The sequence below is a fragment of the Nicotiana tabacum genome, chromosome 4, assembly GCF_000715075.1.
Source record: "Nicotiana tabacum cultivar K326 chromosome 4, ASM71507v2, whole genome shotgun sequence".
In the NCBI taxonomy this organism is placed as follows: domain Eukaryota; kingdom Viridiplantae; phylum Streptophyta; class Magnoliopsida; order Solanales; family Solanaceae; genus Nicotiana; species Nicotiana tabacum.
Genome location: NC_134083.1, coordinates 64,717,786 through 64,728,079, shown reverse-complemented (window position 1 = coordinate 64,728,079; position 10,294 = coordinate 64,717,786). Strand labels below are relative to the sequence as shown.

The 10,294-nt window shown below is 41.3% G+C and overlaps 1 non-coding gene across 1 annotated transcript; it reads left to right on the top strand.

Annotated features, from left to right (window-relative positions):
* The first annotated feature begins 7,597 nt into the window (after positions 1–7,597).
* LOC142180464 (small nucleolar RNA R71) lies at positions 7,598–7,704 on the top strand. Its single transcript, XR_012709087.1, has one exon. It is a non-coding gene; the product is annotated as a small nucleolar RNA R71 (small nucleolar RNA).
* Positions 7,705–10,294: the final 2,590 nt, after the last annotated feature.

Here is a 10,294-nt window from a genome sequence, read left to right as displayed (position 1 = left end):
ATACAATTTAAGGCACTCATACAAGAATCAACAATTGAGCCTATATTCAAGGCATAACGAAGTTAAGAGATCCTATTTCCAATTCAGCCCATAGCCCAAGGGTTCCTAACTTAAAAAAAAAAAAATTAAAAACTAACTACACCCGGTTCAAGCGAAACCCTTGGAAAAGAACCGTGGCCCAAAGAAAAACCAAGGGGGAATTGATACACTCCTAATAAAAGAAAATTTTTTTGTGTTTTTTTTCTTCTTCGACTTGAATCCCTCAAGAAAACCATCAAATGATATCTATCGTCGGGACAAATTGAAACTTTTGAAGATTTTTTTTTGTTTTTTTATTTTTTTATATTCAGTTAACTAACGAAACTACACTACTTTACATAACTCTATACATACAAAATATCCCCCACCCCACACTTAAAATGGTGGCATGTCCCCATGCCACACAAAAAAAAAATTACGAGGTAAAGGAAACTTCCCTGGTACATCAATCCTGATCGGAGACAGTGCCGGGGTCGAGATGGCACGCCCTCCCTAGCGCACGTAGCCAAGCCATGATCTTCTTATCAAATTTTTCATTTTGGGTGGCCAGTGCATCAACTCGAGTCCCCAAATCCGTGACAGAAGTGTGTAACCCTGCCATTTCATGTTCTAGGGTTGTCATCCGTGTATCCCATCTGACCACAGATGTTCCCTTAGCCTCAAAAACTTGCTCGTGTGGTGGTGACTCAGCCACAACCTCAGCCTGCCCTTCATCTTCCTCCTCTGGCGCATCAGACTCATCACTATTAGCTCAGCCAGGTACCACGGGATCCTTCCTAATGGTCACTTTATCTGCCCGGAACTTTGGTTCTTTTTTCACTCTTCCATCCACGTTCTTATTCTCCGGCACCCGTGCTGCCCGGCATAATCTAGTGACTAGTGAAGGGAAGAAGAAACCATACCTCTGCACTGGACAACGGATGAACATATCGTCGTGAATAACCTTAGCCACATCAAAATCGTGGCCATTCATGAAGCACCAGATCAATGCAGCTCTGGACTGTTCACCTCAGTGGTGTTGGAGGAAGGCAGCAGGCGGCTACTGATGATATAAAGCCAACACTTCCCTTCAAAAGTGAGTGAGGCCGAGTGAAACTTCCGCCCCGACGTAAGCCACACTATGTCTTTGTTTGGCACACAGATTGTTTTGAAAAACAGGTTCCAGGAGGTTGGTTCTCGCCTATACTTATCATAATAGTCCTCCTCCCCACCAAATACTAGCCGCCGATACGCCCTCCTAATGGCGTCTATCGATGCATCAACACTCTTTTGTCGCACAGTGCAAATATGGTCCTCATGTTCAGAGCAGTTCGCGTAGAACTCTCGTACAACCATCAAGTTGGCCTCCTCAAGTGCTTCAAAGAAAATATCCAGCCTGCGTGGAACCAACTCCTGATACATATTGGGGCAATCAACCTGGAGGGACACCCTATCAATACCCCGTTCCAGTATGGGCTTCTTAGGAGCCTTCTAACTAAAACATTCTTGGGCTGAGCTTAATACAAACCTTGTGCTATCAAACTGAGGTGCATTGGTCAAGGCCCGTGCCCGGGACGAGCCTGCATGACCACTAGAAGAGGCACATGTTGTTCGTCTTTTCTTTGAGGGTGTCATAGTACCTATAAAACAAATACCACTATTAGTACAAGGCGGGATGTGTGAACCAATAGTGGTTACTCAGACTTCACCCGCACAATTGGTCACAAATTACATTTACGAACTCACTGTGGCATTTAAACAAACACTTGATGTGCAAATTCACCCTAAATTCCCCAATCACCCAATTATACCTCAATTCCACCACAATCTTAACAATGTCTAATCCAACCCAACAAGATGAAATTTCACTATCCTTACATACCAACAAGTATACTTAGTAACACAAAGTAAAGAAAAGAACAACAATGACTTTTACTACCATACAATTAAAAGAGAAGAAGAAAAGAAACAAAATTGGAAAAACTAAAAAAATAAAAACTGAAGGAAAAGGAAAATAGAAGCCATGGCACTTACCTGAAGAAGATTGTGATGAATAGAGATTAGGGAGTGATTGAGTAGGGAAGAGGAGGAAAGGGAGTTAGGTTTTTGCTTTTGAAATTGGGGAGAAGGGAGGGTTTTGGGCGTATATTTCTTGTGAGAGAGGAGGGTTTTTTTTTTTTTTTTTTTAAATTCAGATTTTAGGGGAGGAATAGTGGGGGGTCATTTATTAAAATAAAAGAAAGGGAAAAAAATAAAAAAATAAAATTAACTAATGAAATAACCTAAAAACGACGCCCAGTGTGCGGCCGCGCGCGTGGGGCAGTGGAGGTCGAAAAATATGCGGTCCATGCGCGGTCAGTGCGCGGCCGCGCATGTGCAATAATAGGGGTCCGAAAGTGTGCGGCATCTGTGCGGCCGCACACGTTTGTCCTTCAAAATTTCTCCCGTTTAGCCACTTTTTACCTATTTTTGGATGGATTTCTTCACCCCGAGTCCTTCCGTCGCGCACAATTTCATCCCTGCACACTAATAGACTTGTCAATACTTTCACCGTTCAAAATCAAATATGAAAAATAAGAACAAAGAAAATAATATTGGGTTGCCTCCCAAGAAGCGCCTGATTTAATGTCGCGGCACGACGAATTACAACAAAACCATGAGTTGCCTCCCAGGAAGCACCTGATTTAACGTCGCGGCATGACGCAGGCTTTCATGATTGCACTTCGCTCACATATTGGGGCTCTTCCAAAGACATCATAACTTTCTCGCCTTTTTCTTTAACCATTCCAAGGTAGTGTTTCAACCTTTGCCCATTCACTTTAAACCTATTTGTTCCATCTTCGGACTCAATTTCTACTGCTCTACTTGAGAACACTTGCACAACTCTAAATGGTCCTGACCATCTAGATTTCAGCTTACCCGGAAACAATCTTAATCTCGAGTTGTATAACAATACTAGATCTCCGGGTTTGAAGTTCCGATCTAGAATGTGCTTATCATGCATCATCTTCAAACTTTCTTTGTACAATCTTGCATTCTCGAATGCATGGAACCGGAATTCCTCGAGTTCATGTAGCTCTGTGATTGTACGTGTGCCTGCATTTTCCATATCCAAGTTCAACTACCGCAGTGCCCATAAGGCTTTATGCTCAAGCTCCACCGGAAGATGACATGCTTTTCCAAACACCAACTTGTATGGAGACAAACCAATTGGAGTTTTAAATGCTGTGCGGTACGCCCATAATGCATCATCCAACTTCTTTGCCCAATCAGTCTTTGTCGCATTCACTGTTTTGGACAGGACACTTTTGATTTCCCTGTTGGACACTTCCACTTGCCCGCTCGTTTGTGGGTGGTAAGGTGTGGTAACCTTATGGAGAACTCCATACTTTTCTAACAGCCTTGCGAACGCTCTATTGAAAAAATGGGTTCCACCATCACTGATTATAGCTCTCGGAGTGCCAAAACGTGTGAAAATATTTTTCTTTATAAAGCCTGTCACTCCTTTGGCTCATTTGTTGGAAGGGCCGTAGCTTCAACCCATTTGGAGACGTAGTCAACTGCTACCAATATGTACTTGTTACCATATGAGCTGACAAATGGTCCCATAAAATCTATCCCCCACATGTCAAATACTTCCAACTCTTGAATTGTAGTCATCGGCATCTTGTGACGGCGAGATATGTTGCCTGTCCTTTGGCACTCATCACAACTTTTCACCCAAGCATGGGCATCCTTGAATAAAGTCGTCCAATACAAACCCGATTCCAACACCTTCGCCGCTGTCCGAATTCCTCCAAAGTGCCCACCATATGGTGAAGTATGGCAAGCCTGCAAAATAGAAGATTGATCTTTCTCGGGGATACACCTCCGGATCATGTTATCTACACATATTTTATAAAGTAAAGGTTCATCCCAGTAATAAGACCGACAATCGCGAAAGAACTTTTTCTTTTGAATCGAAGAGAGTTCATAAGGTACAATACCGCTTGCCAAATAATTAGCAATATCAGCATACCATGACGTCTCCTCCATTGCCACTACTAGTAACTGTTCATCCGGGAATGTCTCAGTTATATCTTCAACCTCTACTTTCTTTTCAGTTCCCTCCAACCTTGAAAGGTGGTCTGCCACTTAGTTATCTGTCCATTTCCTATCGCGGATCTCCAAATTGAATTCTTGTAGCAACAGAACTCAACAGATCAAGCATGGCTTTGACTCCTTCTTTGCTATCAAGTACATAAGTGCTGCATGGTCAGTATAAACAATCACTTTTGAACCAATCAAATAAGACCTGAATTTGTCGAATGCAAACACCACAACCAACATCTCTTTCTCAGTCACGGTATAATTGAGCTATGCACCGCTTAACATTCTGCTTGCATAGTAAATTGGGTGCACCAGCTTGTCTTTTTGCTGCCCCAGGACTGCTCCTATAGCATAGTCACTCGCATCACACATGAGCTTGAACGGCTGCTCCCAGTTGGGTGCAACGATGATTGGTGCAGTCACCAATCTTTTCTTCAGCTCCTCAAATGCCAATCTCCAATCATTAGAGAACACAAAGGGATGATCCTTTTCAAGGAGTTTACATAAGGGGTTAGCAATTTTAGAGATATCTTTTATACATCGCCTGTAGAACCCGGCGTACCCAAGGAAACTTCTCACTGCCTTGACCGAAGTGGGTGGTGGCAACTTCTCAATATCATTAACCTTAGCATGGTCGACCTCAATGCCTTTACTGGACACTTGATGCCCCAACACTATACCTTCTTGTATAATAAAATGGCACTTCTCCCAGTTCAACACTAAATTTGTCTCCACACACCTTTTTAATACTCTTCTTAAATTTTGAAGACAGTCTTCGAATGAATCCCCCACCACTGAGAAATCACCCATAAAGACTTCCATAATATTCTCCACCATATCAGTGAAAATGGCTAACATACACCTTTGAAACGACATTCTCCGAAAGGCAAAGATGCCATACAGACAAGTAAAAGATGTTTTCTCTCTATCTTCAAGGGCTATTGAGATCTGATTATACCCCGAATATCCATCCAAAAGCCGAAGTGAGACCGCGCAACCAACCTATCCAATATTTGGTCAATAAATGGCAATGGGAAATGGTCTTTCCGGGTGGCTGTGTTTAGTTTTCTATAATCCATGAAAATTCGCCAACCCGTGACTATACAAGTCGAGATCAACTCGTTATTCTCATTTTGCACGACCGTCATTCCACCCTTCTTTGGTACACACTGAACTGGGCTGACCCAGTTACTGTCAAAGATGGGGAAGATGATATCTGCATCTAACCGCTTGATCACTTCTTTCTTCACCATTTCTTTCATGTTCGGGTTCAGCCTTCTTTGATGTTTTCTGGAAGGTTTGTACCCTTCTTCCAAGAGAATCTTGTGCATGCAAAAGGCCGGCTGATACCCTTTATATCTGCCATGGTCCAATCAATAACAGTCTTACATTCCTGTAACACCTGTTGGAGTTGTTCTACCTGCACAGCTAACAAACCGGATGAGATAATAATAGGTAAACTAGAGTTAGGCCATAATAAAGCGTACCTGAGGTGAGTTGGAAGCGGTTTCAGGTCCAACTATGGTGGCTCCTCTATTGATGGCTTCGCAGGTGGTGTTGCCCTTTCTTCTAAGTGTAGTGGCTCGAACTGGGGTTCCCTTTTCCAGAACCCTTGACCTTCGAGAGCCATGACCCACTCTGCCAACTCTTCACTATCCACATCTTCCAAATTCAACAAGCAAGCTTCTAACGGATCTCTGACATTAAGGGTCTCATCCTCCTCTTATAGTATTACATCCACCACCTCCACTAGTGAATAATTTGCAAATTCGCTGGACCTCCTCATAGATTGTTGAACATTGAATATTATTTCCTCATTATTCAACCTCATTTTTAACTCTCCAGTCTCACAGTCGATCAATGCTCTCCTAGTGGCTAAGAACGGCCTCCCTAAAATTATTGGTATTTCTTCGTCAACTTGACAGTCAAGAATAACGAAGTCAGCAGGAAATACAAACTTCCCCACTTGGACGAGCACATCATCCAGAATTCCTGTCGGCCTTTTGACTGTGCGATCAGCCAGTTGCAACAATATTGAGGTCGGTCTAGCTCTGCCAATGCCTAATTTTGTGTAGATTGCCAAAGGCATCAAGTTGATACTGGCTCCTAAGTCACACAATGCTTTAGCAAAAGCATAATTTCCAATTGTGCATGGGATAGTGAAACTACCGGGATTAGACAATTTTTGAGCCATAGGTCTTGTCACTACCGTGCTGCAAGTTTGAGTTAGAGTTACAGTAGACAGGTCCTGGAAGTCAAATTTTTGAGACATCAGATCCTTCATCATTTTTGCATAGCCTAGCATTTCCCTCAAAGCATCCATCAGCAGAATATTCAATTGAATTTGTCTAAGCATTTCCATGAATTTCCTGTATTGATCATCTTTCTTTTGCTTTGCTATCCTTTGAGGGAATGGTGCAGGAGTTAGCTTCTTCTCACTGCTTGGTGTCTTTTCTTTATTAGGAGCCTTTCCACCACCTGTTCTGGGAGTTGTTCAAATTTCTTCTCCTTGCCTTTGTCCACTTGTGCCTGTTCAATTACAACTTCTCTGAGCTCCGTTGACTCGTCGGTATCTAATTTCACTGGAGTAATTGGTATTGCGTCTCTCCTAGATTGAGAAACTTCTTGCTCTCTGTCTAAATCCCTTCCATTCCTGAGACTCACTGCCATTAGCTGATTTGGGTTCTGCTCCTTTGGATTGATATTTGTGTCTGCAGGCAACGTTCCTTGTGGGAGATTGTTCTAGGCCATAGATAAATGGCCTAATTGAGTTTCAATGCCTTTAATAGCCGAATCATATGCGGCTAACTTTTCTTGCATCTTTCCATTTGTCCCAATAAGTTGTTGCAGCATGCCCTTGATTTCTATCATATTACTGTCCTGCTGTTGATGAGGCGGTTGGTAAGCCAACTATTGTTGGTGCTGCTGATTGTAGCCCTGCTGCATTTGATAAGGCATGACTTGGTCTTGTGGTTGTGTTCCCCCTGGAATGGTATTATATTGTTGTTGTGTTGGTCTATACTGCTGATTTTGAGGTCCCCATTGCTGTCCACCTTGCCTCTGACCCCCAAAATTATTGACATAATTCATGTCTTCTCTGAAGCCCTGGTTATTATTTTCTCCACTCCACGAGCAAACATATGACTGATTTATGCAGGGAGTGCATAGGCCTCCATTTGTCGTATCAACAATGTGCACCTATTTCGCACCCATCTCATCAATTTTCTTTGTCAATAAGCTTATCCGGGTCATGAGAGTGGATATGTTTTCTGCATTTGTATTGTTTGGGTCAAGAGCAACATAATGTACTGTTGGAGTGAGTGTTGTATCTCTCGTCATCCAGCCTGAATTTTGAGCCATCTTGTCAAGAAGAATCTTGCACTCTGTGAATGTTTTGCTCAAGAATGCACCCCTAGCGGAAGTATCAACATTGGCCTTCAGACCGTCAGCCAAACCCATATAGAATCTCTGTCCAAGCATCTGATCTGGGATGCCATGGTGTGGACACTTCACCAACACACCCTTAAACCTCTCCCAGGTTTCCTGCAAGGTTTCAGTTGGTTTCTGCCTGAATTGCAATATCTCATCAATTTGCCTCGCAGTTTTGTTGGGTGGATAGAACTTGTTTAAGAAGTGCTTGACTAGTTCCTCCCAAGTAGCAATGGAGTTTATTGGGAGCGAATTCAGCCAAGTTTGAGCCTCCCCAGTCACTGAGAATGGGAACAGTAATAATCTGATTGCTTCAGGAGTCACATTCGGTTGTCATTGAGTGACACAAATTGATAGAAAGTTCTTCAGATGTTGTTGTGGGTCTTCGATGTACGACCCAGAGAACAACCCTTTATTTTGCAGCAAATGCAGCATGTTGTTGGTAATTTGAAATGTCTCTGCTTATATCAGAGGGACTGCAATTGCGGTGGCCAGGTTATTAGCAGTTGGTTGCGCCCAATCATATAGAGCAGCTTCCGGCACAAGAGGTGCTACCACTCTGATGTTTGGGTCAACTCGAACATTCCTATTGTTCTCGTTGACGTTCTCGACGTCGTCCATTTCAATTTCGAATTGTTCGTCTTGTTTTAGCTGTTTTCCCTTCTTGTTAGCCCGATTAAACGCCCTGAATGCTTTCTCGAGATCTTAGAATCCTTCACAAAGTTCACCAGTTCTCAAGGAGTTTCTAGGCATGCACCTGAGTCACAGAAGAGTTCAAACGTAAGAATTTCAATGGAAATATTTTTAACACCACAAAAAATTGATCTAAACTAAAAATCCTAGCAATTCTTCCAAGTTATAATAAATAACACCGTTAGTTCCCCGACAACATCATCAAAATTTGATCACGCCCAACTATGCCTTATAAAAAGGACTAAGCGATCACTGCAAAAATAATCCGGTTCAAGAGTCCGGAGTCAAATCCCACAGGGAACTAACCTATTTGCTACAACTTTTAGTATCGCTAATGATAAGCTCAAACAATTTTCAGAGTTCAAGATTTTATTTGATAATTAACAGAAATTATTTAGCTAAGGAAAAATGACAATAAAAACTATCAATAAGCAAGAATGAAGTTGAATCCAAGGGTAAAAGAATCTAAGGTTATTAATTTCCCCAATTGTCGGATTAATTCCTGATACGTTAGCTATAATCTCGTTGTAACACTCTATAAAGATGGTGAGTTCTTGCTTACCGTACTTATCTCTCGATCAATTACGATAATTTACTAGGAGCATTCTCTCGAACTACTCTAGTTGACAATTTGTACAACTCATAAATATCACACCAAAGCTTCGTTATCTCTAATCTCGCTTTTAAATTCAAGTAATTAATCTCTTAACTTACTCGAAAGTGGCGTTCAATAACAATCTAATCAAGTGTTCTTTCTCTAGCAACACTAGACAACTAGACACGATTAATCAAGGGCCCTTTTAATTAATCACAAGAAACACATAGTTGAACAATTATAGAGTAAAAACGGTTCAATTATATCAAAACGTAATCAAGACTTCATCCAATAATTAGTTCTATCAACCCTAGACGACAGGTTTAGCTACTCATACTACTATGCACGATTACAATATAAAAAGTCATAACCAACAATAGAATTAAGAAGAAGAAAATGAAAAACTCGTAGGATAATTCTCCGTCTTGCTCCTTTTGTGTTCTTGTCACCAAAGTTCTTCTAAAAAGAGAGATACCCTCTTTTTGGGCTAGCTGGGCTTCATATAGGTCAAGGTTAGTCGCCTCTCAAATTACAAAATTGGCCTTGGACGATTTTTCTCGGAAGCACGTGCGCGGCCGCGCATCGACCGCGCACTTTGGCCAGTTTCTGCCTGACATGCACGACCCAGTGCGCGGCCTGCATAGACCGTGCACCTGGAGGATTTTCTGCAGCATTTTTTCTTTCTTCTTTTTAAGCGCACTAACCTCCAATTGGCCTTCAATGCTCCATATTATCTCCAAAACACTCTTTAACGTCCTCATAGCCCGGAATTGCTCCTGCAAAGCATAAAGTTCTTAATTAGATTAATTTGTTATCATTTAGCATTCAAATATCAATAAAGTGCGGCTAAGTTAGAGTGTAAATAGTAGCTAAACTACATAATTATAGCCTACTATTAGTGAGCCATTTCACTATTCTTGTATTGATGAATTGATAAGGTTTGGGATTTCGAAGTGTTGGATATTCTCTTTTGTATTGGTGGATCTTAAATGTTACGTATGCTTCATCTTCTTTTGTGTTAATAAATTCATAAATATTGGTGTTGAGTTGTTTATGTTAATAATTTGAAATTGTTGGGATCGGGTTATGCGCCAAAATGGTATTGAAATAAATTGATATGGTGGGATCAGGTTGCACACCACAATGATATTGAAATATATTATATGAAGAGATAAGGACGAAATATGATATGAACAGATGATGATATGGCGGGATCGGGTTGCGCACCACAACTGTTTGATCCAAAATTTTGATTTAGGTTTAAATAATTATATTTTCTAATAGAATAGAGTTAATCTTAGCCAATATTAATATCCAAAAGATTGAATATCTGATTTTGTAGCAAGATGTAACGAGTACTATTCGAGTAGCAATAAATAGAAGCAATATTCAATGGCCCAAGAACAAAGAGGATAGCATTAAATAGCAGTAAATAATAATGAATGACACTTATGTAAATGAATGCGAGTG